The 17,069-nt window shown below is 45.1% G+C and overlaps 1 protein-coding gene across 1 annotated transcript in view; it reads left to right on the top strand.

Moving 5' to 3' along the window:
• Positions 1-17,069, top strand: part of LOC126245712 (carbonic anhydrase 13-like) — a 252,299-nt gene that overhangs the window by 62,629 nt on the left and 172,601 nt on the right. The window lies entirely within an intron of this gene.

Raw genomic sequence — 17,069 nt, 5'->3', positions numbered from 1 at the left:
GTTGCAGAGTACCCGTGGGGTCCTTGGAATACCGTTATATGGCTACCCAAATCACCACCGAACCCCGGCCACTTTTCACTCCTTAGACGTAAACTCGGGCAGAAATTGAAAACAGCGTGAAATAACTCATACGACCAAATGACATTCTTGCATTGCTACAAATTCCAGGTTTTGTGCTTTCGGCACCTTGTTCCCGTGTTACACGCCTTTGCATCACTGTCTAGTGGTTTCGGAAGTGCAGCTCGCTCTGCAGATCCCAGCTTCTGAAGCTCCCTTCGTGTTGTTTTGGTTCTGACAGTTAGTGAGTGCGACTCTCGGTCCAGCAGCGACTCTTGCAGCTGTAATTTTCTTGCTTTTTGTCAGAATCCTCTTGAGTTAACCTCTGTCACGATCACTCGACACGCACTTCCTTCCGCGTGTGGCTTAGCGGATGATGTTTTCCCGCTTTTCCTGTATGCGGTATGAATTTTCGATACGTCACCTCTTGAAACACTAAACACGTTGGTTACCTTGGTTGTGGAAGCACCCACCATAAGAGTACCAACAATTCGACGACATTCCAAGTCATAGCTCCGACGTAATACAACTACACAAATACTTTTCTGACCACGACAGACACTTCCAACTTATTGACGAAGTTGCACAAGTGCCGTTCGTTTTCAGCTCAACCTGCAGGCTTAAAGCATCTGCACTTGCGTTCAAACATGCAATGGCGTTGTGTCATCTCATGCAGTCTTGTTCAGTCTCATACAGGCGTATGCATTTCCTATTCGACCTCTGGAAAAGTCTTATTAATTCTGCAACAGAGATTTATAACCGTTTAATAACGTCATTTTAAAATTTTAGCAAATGTAGGTAAAATAAGGTTACAACCTTTTGCACGTTCACTGCTTTTGGCTTGCAAGGAGACGCTATGAAGTACTGTCCCATCTAGCTTTCTCCGTAGTTACAGGATTGGAATGTCTGTCGCTGCACATCTGGGCATGAATTTCCCCTAAAGCAGTACGTCAAAAACTCGAAAGCAGCGTCCTTTAAAAACTGATGATTCCCGAGCGACGTTAGGTATAAAACATTTGATTTTTTAACGAATACGTTGGTAGCAAGACGTGCAGTGGAATCGGACATGAAGTCCTTGGTACGCGAACAGAGAAATTAAATGCTTCCATTTCCTCAAATCTGAGAGATTAAATCGACATTATATTACAGTCGCAATCAAGAGAGAGGATATCAGAAGAAAGTGTCAAAGTAGGACCCAAAAAACAAGTTTATTTGGAAGAAGCAGGAGGCTTCCCATTTATTTTACTTAGACTATTTGTTTCCTTCAAAGTTCACTACTTAAGTTACAGTTTAGTTTTTATTCAAATAGTCAAACAGGAGAGTTTTTTTAAAGGGTTTAAACGGGAGGTTGTAGCAACATTGAACACAAAATATAAAACAAAAGAAATACATTAAAGCAGAAAAAGAAATCAAAATCCTTGTTCCCCATTTTCTTTACTTTTTTCTCAACTTCACGTTTATTAATAAATCTAAATGATATTTAGCTTTGCTGCAAGTAGCATCTTTTTATTTTTAATTACTATACACATGAAAATACGAGTATACTCAGTGAATTGGAATTAGATAGAAAAAAGCGAAATACCACATAGAAAATCGATTTTTTCTTCAGACTGAATAGTGTCGTTGATGTATAATTGTTTTTCAACTAACAGAAAGACATTTCGCATGTCTGTATCAAAATTTAATTCATTTTCATATGAAAAGTAATTAAAAATAAGATAGTTTTTATCAAAAAAGTTTGATATTTATTGACATTTACATTTGTCGATAAACGCGAAAGTAATGAAGATAGCGTTCTCTTTTAAATAACTGCAGAGACGCAGGTTTTTTTCAAATTGCTGACCATTCTGTACACAATGCTCTATTAAAAATTAAATTTCATCTCTATCCTGTATTTCTAAGTGCACTGATCTAAACTGAGTCGAAATTAATGGTAGTTGTTGAGCTTTTATAAAGATAAAAATCTCTCTGTTCCATATCATTTCTTTTACAAGAACGGTTGATTTTATTAATATCAAAATCTTGTTTCTATAAACAGGTGGACGTTTGCTTAAATTTCTGTGCCTAATATCATTGATTGCGAATGAAATTTTCCCACAGGTGCTCTCTCTCCTTTTATTACAATAAATCCGTGCAAGTTCCTCGAAATTAAATGACGGATTGATGCCCCCATACAAAAACCTGCTCACTTTTGCAGAGGTGTGTTTCTCAACTTCCACTACAGCTAATTTGTTTCCACAAAATATTTATGCCTAATTAAATTCATGAAAACATAGTGTTTCTCATTTATTTGAATAATAATCACAAGCTGTTTCTCATTCATAAATGAATAACAAATATATCACATTATATTGTCTACAATATACTCCCTTAAATTAAAAAAAAGATTACATACAATACAGATAATGGGATTATTCTGTAAATAACCTTTCCACCTATAGACATTGACGCTTTTCAGATTTTCGACGACAATCTCTGTCATATCAGGGCGGACATTAAGTTTTAGTTCGTAAGAACAAATGTCACCTCTTCTGATCTACAGTTGTTAATGCGCCATACAGTTTCAGTGAAAACACTAGCACAGAGTGACAAAAGGAGCTCTTCGTCCAAGTCATGAAAAGGCAAGTGATGTATACCGACCGCCGGGTCACCTTCTGTCTTGAGGCGTTGTGCAGTTGCGATATCGATTGGCGTGTGGTCAGCACACCAGTTCCCTGGCCGTTTTGTAGATTTTCGGGAGCGTGGAGCCGCTACTACTTGGCTAAATAGCTACTCAGCTGGCATCGCGAGACTGAGTGCACCACGTACCAGTCTTCCCACTAAGAAAATATTTGGCAGTATCTGGAATCGAACCCGGGTCCTCCACATGACAGCTATGTACTCTGACAACGTTTGTTTTTTTTAAATCTCAATTTGTTCGTTTATTTCGTTCGTTGCATCTGCTCGGGGCGGAAGTCGTAAGACACTCGTTTCGGTTCGTCGTTGATCAATTAAGTCAGTTTTTTTGTTACAGAGGGCAGCTAACCCTCTGACCGAACACGCTGAGCTAACGTGCCGGCACCACTCAGCTCCGGAGGCGGACAGAAGCAGCCAACGGAATCGCAAAATCTGGATTTCCTTCTCTGTCTCTGTTCCCGCCAGGAGTCATCTATTCCCTGTATCGGAAGTTCCAATGTCCAGTTTCCGAGAAGGGAACGCAGATACTTCACCGCTGTTTGAGTAAAAGCGAAAGTTTAGAAGTATACACTATGTTTATAGCTTGACATCCTACTTGTATGACAGTAACCTAGGCACACGAGATATTATCGACTTCATGACGACCGGTCCGTACCCCATTTGAACCATGGTGCAGTTTTCACTGCTGGCAGCTGCCTTTTCTCGTGAGATGCGCACTCCTCATCATGAACACTGGACGCACCATTCAGGGCCGACACTCTTTGCCACTTCGGCCCCTGCAGGTCAACGTCCTACTTCATATGTAATCTGTGGCACGGTGCGTCTTCCTGCCGCAGGCTGTGCAAGGTCATGTGCTGCATGTCAAGCAATGATGTATCCGGCCTTTGTGTCCACTTGAATGGCAACATTCCCATGGCTGCGCACGAGGTCAGATTTAAAGTAGCGTTCTAATAAGGGGTGTTTCCGCTAAATTACAAAGCCCTTATGATAGTCGATCGAAGTTTTCCAGGAGTTGGCTTTATGTAGGTTCACTTTAGATAAAAATAACAAGCGAATTATGGTCTTCAGTTACAAAATTCATGTTGGCGCATAATTTGTTCTTTACCAATTAGTTTAACTTGAAACAAAAGCATTGCGTCAGATCGATTAAAAACCGTAATTACAGATTTTTAACGGATCTAATAATGTTTTACTCTCTAATGTAACGCAAATAAACATATACGGGATGTTACAAAAAGGTACGGCCAAACTTTCAGGAAACATTCCTCACACACAAATAAAGAAAAGATGTTATGTGGACATGTGTCCGGAAACGCTTAATTTCCATGTTAGAGCTCATTTTAGTTTCGTCAGTATGTACTGTACTTCCTCGATTCGCCGCCATGATTTCGTACGGGATACTCTACCTGTACTTTACAAGTATGACACAACATGTGGTTCATGCACGATGGAGCTCCTGCACATTTCAGTCGAAGTGTTCGTACGCTTCTCAACAACATATTCGGTGACCGATGGATTGGTAGAGGCGGACCAATTCCAAGGCCTCCACGCTCTCCTGAACTCAACCCTCTTGACTTTCATTTATGGGGGCATTTCAAAGCTCTTGTCTACGCAACTCCGGTAACAAACGCAGAGACTCTTCGTGCTCGTATTGTGGACGGCTGTGATACAATACGCCATTCTCCAGGGCTGCATCAGCGCATCAGGGATTCCATGCGACGGAGGGTGGATGCATGTATCCTCGCTAACGGAGGACATTTTGAACATTTCCTGTAACAGTGTTTGAAGTCACGCTGGTACGTTCTGTTGCTGTGTGTTTCCATTCCATGATTAATGTGATTTGAAGAGAAGTAATAAAATGAGCTCTAACATGGAAAGTAAGCGTTTCCGGACACATGCCCACATAACATAATTTCTTTCTTTGTGTGTGAGGAATGTTTCCTGAAAGTTTGGCCGTACCTTTTTGTAACACCCTGTATATCATCGCGTAAACTTTATTGCGCTCGATCCCGTCTACAGCGAAAGAGTAAAGCAAGTAAAATTAATTTGTAGAAGCAACACAAAGATTAAATTAATAAAAAAGACAAACCAAGACCTCTCTTATGACCATTATTCATCACAGCAGCAACAGTGAAAAAACACACTTCGCTTCACACTCTCGAGACATCCACTCCACAGTTGAGAGATGTTCACGCTTAACGAAGCAAGACTTCTTCGTGCACCGGCAGAGCTCTCCGTAACAATACTCGGCCCAAGATCAGAGAGATCAGAACCATGGACAGCGATTGCTCTTGTAGCTCTCACGATTGGTGTTCGACATTCATCCTGACGAAATTTTTGTGACTCTGTCATTTTTCAAAGTTTTATGTAGTTACTTAAGATTTTTTAAATTACATATTTCAGCCTAAGATCACAGAAGGGATATCATAACCGATATGATCTTGTACCCATGTCATGATCAAATGATCTGTTTGAAGAGAGGGAAAAGGGCGATGCTGAAATACAAGGAATTTCACATAAAATTAACTTCTATAAAGAATTGTACGTACTTCAGTATTTTATACAGTAACTAGGCCACTGAACAGGTAGTCACAAGGTAGACAATAAGAGCTGATTGTTGGACGTGAAGTCTCGAACTGACAACGTAATAACATAAAGTTGGTAACTTTTAAATTGCAAACGTATGATTAAGAATATGCACGATGTAAGCTTTTCTTAAATTTTGAAAACCTTCTCCGCGTGACAACTAGAAAAAATCTACTGAACTAATCGCGTAGATAAGCTACGAGTAGATGCACGCTATATAAATTACGCACGTCTTCAGACGCGATCAACGACTGCTGCTGCGGTCGCAGGTTCGAGGGACCGACGACCTCAGATGTTAAAGTCCCATAGTGCTTAGAACCACATTCGAGCCCACAGAGGTCAGAAGGAAGTGCTTATTTTCATTCTGGCAAAAAATATAGTTCCCTGTGCTTTCAGAACACTTGACCAGTACGACATAGGGAAGGCTGCCTGAGAAACATAACGCTTTTTTATATGAAAAAAAAGAATGGGGAAACAAAGGGAAGGGATGGGTGGGAATTCGTGACTTCCAGCAGCACAGGGCATTGTGGTAATGCAATGGCGAAAGTTGAAAATTTAGCCGAACCAGGACTCCAACGCGGATTTTAAACAGGCACCACTCTTTTTTATATATATATATATATATAAGTCCATTAACCCCCTATTCGAAAATTGATTCCCGTAGGAGTTCGGACGACGTTAGTGCATCAGCACTGAAACAAACGTCAAGTAGTCTTCGCGCGTCTGAACTGCTACGGGAATCAACAATTTTCGAGTAGGGGATTAACAGGCTAGGGACGGCAATGCAGCTTACGATAAGTTGGAAATTTGAGTCGGTTAGAGACCGTGCCCAGACGATAACCAACTCTGAGAAGCGGTAAATCTAGGTCCGAGTCCAGGTCCGGCATAAATTTTCAACTTTCGCCATTGCCTTACCACTCTGCCCTGTGCGGTGGAAATCAAGAATGTCCATCCATCCCTTCCCTTTCTTTCCCATTCTTTATTTCATATAAATGTATGCGCCAGCCGCGTCATCGCGAGTGATGTCTTTTCTTTCGGACATGTCCTACACACACCATTTAAATATATGAAGCTTTGTCGCGTGTCTAAATAATTCTTTCGTTACACTTATATATGACAGCTTTCTCTGCGGATCTGTAGGCATACGCTTTGCCTGTCAGTGGTTCTACCAAGTATGTGAACTCAGCTTCAAGGTTATCACAGTCACTGACCCTGAAAGCGCTCGAAGATATTGTTACCATTGTTTATTTCTGTAGTGGATGGAGTTGCGTATTGGCGTCCAAACCTCTTTAAGTGTTCGTGGGTTTGCTACTACTCAACACCAAATAAATGAGACTGCTCGCATTACAAAGTGACTAGCCGTCGTGGGTAATTAGTGCACGACTGCTCCCTACTTTGAACTGTGTTCTTGAGCTGTGAGAAGTTTCACCAAAGTCGGTCTGCTCAGCGGCTGTGTTTTTGTGATCCTCCATCAAACGTAGAGCACAAGGTCTGACTAACAACAACGATATTCGTATACTAATTTGTCCACGTTCCAGCTACGGTCAACTTCAAATTAGAACTCGTCTGAGAGCATAGACGATCCTTCCGCTGCTCAAAATACTTCTGCTTGTCGTTTTCTGCGACGGTCTGAAGAGCTCCGGTGATTTTCGGTAATTGGTGGAGCTTAAAAACCACTCCTTTATTAAACTGTTCGGTTTGATTAGACCAGTCGCAGCGTAAAAACACAGTTCAAGGTCGAAAATCAGTCGCGCACTAAAAAGGAAGCCCAGTAGTAATGTGACCAACAAACAGTCTATTCACAAGCTTCCGATTCGTTCTTCTATAAAGCAATACGTCTGAGAACGGAACATATGCTTCTGTCTCGTCTTGTCCTCTTTTTCTCTAAGATGAAAGTTACTTTTGTGCGGATAGTTTTCATACTGTCGTGAGATCAGGAAACCTGTTTTTCTCCAAGCGACTTCGTACCAAACCAATGAGAGCCAAGTAACCATATATTTTCATTTAACCATCTTAGAGTCGGCCGCGGTGGCCGAGCGGTTCTAGGCGCTTCAGTCCAGAACCACGCGACTGCTACGGTTGCAGGTTCGAATCTTGCCTCGGGCAAGGATGTGCGTGTTGTCCTTAGGTTAGTTAGGTTTAAGTAGTTCTAAGTTCTAGGGGACCGATGTCGTCAGATGTTAAGTCCCATAGTGCTCAGAGCCATTTCAACCATTTGTGCCGCGTGGGGTAGCCGCGCGGTCTAAGGCGCCTTGTCGCGCTCCGCGCAACTCCCTCCGTCGGAGGTTCGAGTCCTCCCTCGGGCATGGGTGTGTGTGTGTTGTCCCTAGGGTAAGTTAGATTAAGTAGTGTGTAAGCTTAGGGACCGATGACCTCAGCAGTTTGGTCCCATAGGATCTTACCACAAATTTCCAATTTTTTTTTTCCAAACTACGGTGTGCACACACATTAATCAACATGTAAACGTCGCTACAGATATTCGGATTTAGGTTATGACATGTTCGATAAGCCTCCCACCATTGGCGATGATGTGGCGCTGACGAATAGCGAAATTCTGCATGACCCGCTGAAGTGTCGGAACATCGATGCTGTCGATGACCTGAACGGCAGTTTTCAGCTGAGCAATGGTTTTGGAGTTATTGCTGTACACCTTGCCTTTAATATATCCCCACAAAAAGGAGTGGCTTTGTTCAGATCCGGAGAATGTGGCGGCCAATCGAGGACCATGCTAATGGCCTATGGGTACCCCAGAGCCAGAATGGAGTCCCCAAAGTGCTCCTCGAGGACATCAAACAATCTCCTTTTTCGACGGAAGTCGAGCTCCGTCTTGCATGAACCACATCTTGTCGAAATCAGGGTCACTTTCGTTAAAGAGGATGAAATCATCTTCCAAAACCTTGACGTACCGTTCGGTAGTCGCCGTGCTATCAATGAATATCGCACTGATTATTCCGTGACTCGGCATTGCACACCACACAGTGAACCTTTGAGGGTGAAGAGACTTCGCCAATTTTGCTTATTGACGAACCCATACAAATAAAAGTGGGCTTCGTCGCTAAACCAAGCCATACAGCGCATACCACACTACTGGCCATTAAGCATGCTACACCAAGAAGAAATGCAGATTATAAAAGAGTATTAATTGGACAAACCTTTCCCCACGAACCATGGACCTTGCCGTTGGTGGGGAGGCTTGCGTGCCTCAGCGATACAGATAGCCGTACCGTAGGTGCAACCACAACGGAGGGGTATCTGTTGAGAGGCCAGACAAACGTGTGGTTCCTGAAGAGGGGCAGCAGCCTTTTCAGTAGTTGCAAGGGCAACAGTCTGGATGATTGACTGATCTGGCCTTGTAACAATAACCAAAACGGCCTTGCTGTGCTGGTACTGCGAACGGCTAAAAGCAAGGGGAAACTACGGCCGTAATTTTTCCCGAGGGCGTGCAGCTTTACTGTATGATTAAATGATGATGGCGTCCTCTTGGGTAAAATATTCCGGAGGTAAAATAGTCCCCCATTCGGATCTCCGGGCGGGGACTACTCAAGAGGATGTCGTTATCAGGAGAAAGAAAACTGGCGTTCTACGGATCGGAGCGTGGAATGTCAGGTCCCTTAATCGGGCAGGTAGGTTAGAAAATTTGAAAAGGGAAATGGATAGGTTAAAGTTAGATATAGTGGGAATTAGTGAAGTTCGGTGGCAGGAGGAACAAGACTTCTGGTCAGGTGACTACAGGGTTATAAACACAAAGTCAAATAGGGGTAATGCAGGAGTAGGTTTAATAATGAATAGGAAAATAGGAACGCGGGTAAGCTACTACAAACAGCATAGTGAACGCATTATTGTGGCCAAGATAGATACGAAGCCCACACCTACTACAGTAGTAAAAGTTTATATGCCAACTAGCTCTGCAGATGACGAAGAAATGTATGATGAAATAAAAGAAATTATTCAAGTAGTGAAGGGTGACGAAAATTTAATAGTCATGGGTGACTGGAATTCGGTAGTACGAAAAGGGAGAGAAGGAAACGTAGTAGGTGAATATGGATTGGGGCTAAGAAATGAAAGAGGAAGCCGCCTGGTAGAATTTTGCACAGAGCACAACTTAATCATAGCTAACACTTGGTTTAAGAATCATGAAAGAAGGTTGTATACATGGAAGAACCCTGGAGATACTAAAAGGTATCAGATAGATTATATAATGGTAAGACAGAGATTTAGGAACCAGGTTTTAAATTGTAAGACATTTACAGGGGCAGATGTGGATTCTGACCACAATCTATTGGTTATGAACTGCAGATTGAAACTGAAGAAACTGCAAAAAGGTGGGGATTTAAGGAGATGGGACCTGGATAAACTGAAAGAACCAGAGGTTGCAGAGAGTTTCAGGGAGAGCATAAGGGAACAATTGACAGGAATGGGAGAAAGAAATACAGTAGAAGAAGAATGGGTAGCCCTGAGGGATGAAGTAGTGAAGGCAGAAGAGGATCAAGTAGGTAAAAAGATGAGGGCTAATAGAAATCCTTGGGTAACAGAAGAAATATTGAATTTAATTGATGAAAGGAGAAAATATAAAAATGCAGTAAATGAAGCAGGCAAAAAGGAATACAAACGTCTCAAAAAGGAGATCGACAGGAAGTGCAAAATGGCTAAGCAGGGATGGCTAGAGGAGAAATGTAAGGTTGTAGAGGCTTATCTCACTATGTGTTAGATAGATAACTGCCTACAGGAAAATTAAAGAGACCTTTGGAGATAAGATAACCACTTGTATGAACATAAAGAGCTCAGTTGGAAACCCAGTTCTAAGCAAAGAAGGGAAAGCAGAAAGGTGGAAGGAGTATATAGAGGGTCTATACAAGGGCGATGTACTTGAGGACAATATTACGGAAATGGAAGAGGATGTAGATGAAGAATTTGACAGAGCTCTGAAAGACCTGAGTCGAAACAAGGCCACGGGAGTAGACAACATTCCATTGGAACTACTGACGGCATAGGGAGAGCCAGTCTTGACAAAACTCTACCATCTGGTGAGCAAGATGTATGAAACAGGCGAAATACCCTCAGACTTCAAGAAGAATATAATAATTCCAATCCCAAAGAAAGCAGGTGTTGACAGATGTGAAAATTACCGAACAATCAGTTTAATAAGCCATAGCTGCAAAGTACTAACACGAATTCTTTACAGACGAATGGAAAAACTGGTAGAAGCCGACCTCGGGGAAGATGAGTTTGGATTCCGTAGAAATACTGGAACACGTGAGGCAATACTGACCTTACGGCTTATCTTAGAAGAATCATCAAGGAAAGGCAAACCTACGTTTCTACGATTTGTAGACTTAGAGACAGCTTTTGACAATGTTGACTGGAATACGCTCTTTCAAATTCTAAAGGTGGCAGGAGTAAAATACAGGGAGCGAAAGGCTATTTACAATTTGTACAGAAACCAGATGGCAGTTATAAAAGTGGAGGGACATGAAAGGGTATCAGTGGTTGGGAAGGGAGTAAGATAGGGTTGTAGCCTCTCCCCGATGTTATTCAATCTGTATATTGAGCAAGCAGTAAGGGAAACAAAAGAAAAATTCGGAGTAGGTATTAAAATCCATGGAGAAGAAACAAAAACTTTGAGGTTCGCCGATGACATTGTAATTCTGTCAGAGACAGCAAAGGACTTGGAAGAGCAGTTGAATGGAATGGACAGTGTCTTGAAAGGAGGATATAAGATGAACATAAAAAAAAGCAAAACGAGCATAATGCAATGTAGTCGAATTAAATCGGGTGATGCTGAGGGAATTAGATTAGGAAATGAGACACTTAAAGTAGTAAAGGAGTTTTGCTATTTAGGGAGTAAACTAACTGATGATGGTCGAAGTAGAGAGGATATAAAATGTAGACTGGCAATGGCAAGGAAATCTTTTCTGAAGAAGAGAAATTTGTTAACATCGAGTATAGATTTAAGTGTTAGGAAGACATTTCTGAAAGTACACTCCTGGAAATTGAAATAAGAACACCGTGAATTCATTGTCCCAGGAAGGGGAAACTTTATTGACACATTCCTGGGGTCAGATACATCACATGATCACACTGACAGAACCACAGGCACATAGACACAGGCAACAGAGCATGCACAATGTCGGCACTAGTACAGTGTATATCCACCTTTCGCAGCAATGCAGGCTGCTATTCTCCCATGGAGACGATCGTAGAGATGCTGGATGTAGTCCTGTGGAACGGCTTGCCATGCCATTTCCACCTGGCGCCTCAGTTGGACCAGCGTTCGTGCTGGACGTGCAGACCGCGTGAGACGACGCTTCATCCAGTCCCAAACATGCTCAATGGGGGACAGATCCGGAGATCTTGCTGGCCAGGGTAGTTGACTTACACCTTCTAGAGCACGTTGGGTGGCACGGGATACATGCGGACGTGCATTGTCCTGTTGGAACAGCAAGTTCCCTTGCCGGTCTAGGAATGGTAGAACGATGGGTTCGATGACGGTTTGGATGTACCGTGCACTATTCAGTGTCCCCTCGACGATCACCAGTGGTGTACGGCCAGTGTAGGAGATCGCTCCCCACACCATGATGCCGGGTGTTGGCCCTGTGTGCCTCGGTCGTATGCAGTCCTGATTGTGGCGCTCACCTGCACGGCGCCAAACACGCATACGACCATCATTGGCACCAAGGCAGAAGCGACTCTCATCGCTGAAGACGACACGTCTCCATTCGTCCCTCCATTCACGCCTGTCGCGACACCACTGGAGGCGGGCTGCACGATGTTGGGGCGTGAGCGGAAGACGGCCTAACGGTGTGCGGGACCGTAGCCCAGCTTCATGGAGACGGTTGCGAATGATCCTCGCCGATACCCCAGGAGCAACAGTGTCCCTAATTTGCTGGGAAGTGGCGGTGCGGTCCCCTACGGCACTGCGTAGGATCCTACGGTCTTGGCGTGCATCCGTGCGTCGCTGCGGTCCGGTCCCAGGTCGACGGGCACGTGCACCTTCCGCCGACCACTGGCGACAACATCGATGTACTGTGGAGACCTCACGCCCCACGTGTTGAGCAATTCGGCGGTACGTCCACCCGGCCTCCCGCATGCCCACTATACGCCCTCGCTCAAAGTCCGTCAACTGCACATACGGTTCACGTCCACGCTGTCGCGGCATGCTACCAGTGTTAAAGACTGCGATGGAGCTCCGTATGCCACGGCAAACTGGCTGACACTGACGGCGGCGGTGCACAAATGCTGCGCAGCTAGCGGCATTCGACGGCCAACACCGCGGTTCCTGGTGTGTCCGCTGTGCCGTGCGTGTGATCATTGTTTGTACAGCCCTCTCGCAGTACAAGAAGAGAATAGAAGCTTTCGAAATGTGGTGCTACAGAAGAATGCTGAAGATTAGATGGGTAGATCACATAACTAATGAGGAAGTATTGAATAGGATTGGGGAGAAGAGAAGTTTGTGTCACAACTTGACTAGAAGAAGGGATCGGTTGGTAGGACATGTTCTGAGGCATCAAGGGATCACCAATTTAGTATTGGAGGGCAGCGTGGAGAGTAAAAATCGTGGAGGGAGAACAAGAGATGAATACACTAAGCAGATTCAGAAGGATGTAGGCTGCAGTAGGTACTGGGAGATGAAGAAGCTTGCACAGGATAGAGTAGCATGGAGAGCTACATCAAACCAGTCTCAGGACTGAAGACCACAACAACAGCAACAATTGGACAAATATATTATACTAGAACTTACATGTGATTGCATTTTCACGTAATTTGGGTGCATAGATCCTGAGAAATCAGTACCCATAACAACCACCTCTGGCCGTAATAACGGCCTTGATACGCCTGGGCATTGAGTCAAACAGAGCTTGGAAGGCGTGCACAGGTACAGCTGCCCATGCTGCTTCAACACAATACTACAGTTCATCAAAATTAGTGACTGGGGTATTGTGACGAGCCAGTTGTTCGGCCACCATTGACCAGAAGTTTTCAATTGGTGAGAGATCTGGAGAATGTGCTGGCCGGGGCAGCAGTCGAACATTTTCTGTTTCCAGGAAGGCCCGCACAGGACCTGCAACATGCGGTCGTACGTTATCCTGCTGAAATGTAGGGTTTCGCAGGGATTGAATGAAGGGTAGAGCCACGGGTCGTAACACATCTGAAATGCAACGTCCACTGTTGAAAGTGCCGTCAATGCGGACAAGAGGTGACCGAGACATGTAAGCAATGGCACCCCATACCATCACGGCGGGTGATACGCCAGTATGGCGATGACGAATTCACGCTTCCAATGTGCGTTCGCCGCGATGTCGCTAAACACGGCTGCGACCATTATGATGCTGTAAACAGAACCTGCATGCATCCGAAAAAATGACGTTTTGCCATTCGTGCACCCAGGTTCGTCGTTGAGTACACCATCGCAGGCGCTCCTGTCTGTGATGCAGTTTCAAGGCTAACAGCAGCCATGGTCTCAGAGCTGATAGTCCATGGTGCTGCAAACGTCGTCGAACTGTTCGTGCAGATAGTTGTTGTCTTGCAAACGTCCCCATCTGTTGACTCAAGGATCGAGACGTCGCTGCACGATCCGTTACACCCATGCGGGTAAGATGCCTGTCATCTCGACTGCTAGTGATACGAGGCCGTTGGGATCCAGCACGGCGTTCCGTATTACCCTCCTGAACCCACCGATTCCATATTCTGCTAACAGTCACTGGATCTCGACCAACGCGAGAAGAAATGTCGCGATACCATAAACCGCAATCGCGATAGGCTACAATCCGACCTTTATCAAAGTCGGAAACGTGATGTTACGCATTTCTGCTCCTTACACGAGGCATCACAACGTTTCAGCAGGCAACGCAGGTCAACTGCTGTTTGTGTATGAGAAATCGGTTTGAAACTTTCCTCATCTCAGCACGTTGTAGGTGTCGCCACCGGCGCCAACCTTGTGTGAATGCTCTGAAAAGCTAGTCATTTGCATATCACAGCATCTTCTTCCTGTCGGTTAAATTTCGCATCTGTAGCAAGTCATCTTCGCGGTGTAACAATTTTAATGGCCAGTAGTGTAATTCCCATCAAGTCTCGCGGCCAACCTTGCAGTTTGAACGTCCAATCGCAGACCGGTCAGTAGTTATGAATTTTAATCTCACGTAGTTCAATTATGACTGTGACTCAGTAGCACATCTTTGGTTACGCTTTCAGGGTTGAGCGGAGTTGATCGTATCGCAGTTTGTGTGCCCAGACATTAGATGCAAACCCCGTGAAACGGTAACTGCTGAAGTTTATCTTGTTATCTGTCAGATTGGCTATCAGTGACAGCCGAACGGGAGCGGGTGATGAGCGCTCTGGCCGCGTATCTCACGGCCGGACCGGAAGCGCCTCCGGTTGTGGCTGCGGAGGCGGCGGCCTTGGCTGCACACAGCGCGCTGCCCGAAGCACACAGATGTCGGCTGGCAGCGGGCGCCCGCGAGCAGCCTCACGCCGCGCACCGCTCCTCTCGCGCCGCTGTCAGCTTCGTTAAATTTATCCCTGTTAGCGCTGACGTTCATCACAAACAGAGATCGCGTTAAACACTGCAGGCCAGGTGCCGCTCGTCCTATTGAAAGGCTTTCTCACTCCTCGCCATTTCGGCAACTTGCATGTCAGTCTGGCTGTTTATGTACGTCACGGCTTCTCCTCTGCGATCACGGAAGTGAGTGGACCCTGGTACAGATGCTTCAAACACACAATTTTCCGAGACAGTTAAAAGGCATTGAACGAGGCACCTCCGCGTCGGCAGTTAATGACGATGATCACAGCGACACGCAAGTTATCAATGTTGAAAACAACTAAGCTTAGCCGGCCGCTATGGCCGAGCGGTTCTAGTCACTTCAGTCCGGAACCGCGCTGCATCTACGTCGCAGGTTCGAATCCTGCCTCGGACATGGATGTGTGTGATGTCTTTAGGTTAGTTAGGTTTAAGTAGTTCTAAGTTCTAGGGGACTGATGACCTCAGATGTCAAGTCCCATAGTGCTCAGAGCCATTTGAACCATTTGAACTAAAGTGAAACTTTCTGGCAGATTAAAACTGTGTGCCGGACCGACACTCGAACTCGGGACCTTGCCTTTCACGGGCAAGTGCTGTACCAACTGAGCTACCCAAGCACGACTCACGCCCCGTCCCGAGTTCGAGTCTCGGTCCGGCACACAGTTTTAATCCGCCAGGAAGTTTCATATCAGCGCACACTCCGCTGCAGAGTGAAAATCTCATTCTGGCATTTGAACTAAGCTTAAGAAGGTCGTGAAATTTCTACATATGAGTTTAACACGGGTAGTAAACTGTTTCTTACCTGGCTAAGCTGTAGTGAAAGGAAAAAAATTTCTCAACAGATTGAAAACGGTGTGCCGGAGTGGGACTCAAACCTAAGACCTTGCCTTTCGCGGCCAAGTGCTCCAACCGAGCTTTCGAAGCACGACTCCGACCCGCTCTCACAGCTATCCTTCCGCCAGTACCTCATCTCCAGCCTTCTAAGTTTCACAGAAGTTCAACTGCCTAACTTGCGAGACTACCACTCTCGAAAGAAAGGATATTGCGGGGACATGGCTTATCCACAGCCTGTGGGATTGTTTCCAGAATGAGTATTCACTCTATGACGGAGTGTGCGCTAATGTGAAACTGCCTGCCAGATTAAAACTGTGTGCCGGACCGGACTCGAGCCCGGGTCTCGGATTCAAGTTCCGGTCCAAACACATCAGCGTACACTCTCCTGCAGACTGAAATTCATTCTGGAATTTCTCAACTGCTTCTAAATGAATTCACGCGATAGCTCGACATTTGGAGAATCTTACACCGTAATTATTCGGCCTTGGCGCAGTGGATACACCGGTTCCCGTGAGATCACCGAAGTTAAGCGCTGTCGGGCGTGGTAGGCACTTGGATGGGTGACCATCCAGGCTGGCATGCGCTGTTGCCATTTTTCGGGGTGCACTCAGCCTCGTGATGCCAGCTGAGATGCTACTCGACCGCATAGTAGCGGCTTCGGTCAAGAATACCATCATAACGACCGGGAGAGCGGTGTCCTGACCCCTCGCCCCTCCTATCCGCATCCTCCTCTGAGAATGACACGGCGGTCGGATTGTCCCGGTAGGCCACTCGTGGCCTGAAGATGGAGTGCTTTTTATACTGTAATTATTATCTAAATAGCAATTTTCTATTGCTACTGGGTTATTCCATCTCTCTTTTGTTTTATTCTCACAATACCCACACGAGACATGATAAATGCAGTAGAAATGCAAAAAATACTCCAAAATTGTACGTGTCTGTGGGTAAAAGATATACCCTTGTAAAATCGGATGTTTCCCTCGAAAATAAATGCTTTGTAGTTCTGTGTGTAGTTTAAAATTAACCTAACTAACCTAAGGACATGACACACACATCCATGTCCGAGGCAGGATTCGAACCTGCGACGTAGATGCAGCGCGGTTCCGGACTGAAGTGACTAGAACCGCTCGGCCATACCGTCCGGCTAAGCTTAGTTGTTTTCAACATTGATAACTCGCGTGTCGCTGTGATCATCATTAACTGCCGACGCGGAGGTGCCTCGTTCAATGCCTTTTAACTGTCTCGGAAAATTGTGTGTTTGAAGCATCCGTACCAGGGTCCACTCACTTCCGTGATCGCAGAGGAGAAGCCGTGACGTACATAAACAGCCAGACTGACATGCAAGTCTTGTGCAGAAGACATCGTTTTGTAAAAGTGGATGAATCATCTGAAACAACCTGTA

The sequence above is a fragment of the Schistocerca nitens genome, chromosome 1, assembly GCF_023898315.1.
Source record: "Schistocerca nitens isolate TAMUIC-IGC-003100 chromosome 1, iqSchNite1.1, whole genome shotgun sequence".
NCBI lineage: Eukaryota > Metazoa > Arthropoda > Insecta > Orthoptera > Acrididae > Schistocerca > Schistocerca nitens.
Note: the sequence above shows the minus strand (reverse complement) of the source record. Positions and strands in the feature narration are given on the sequence as shown.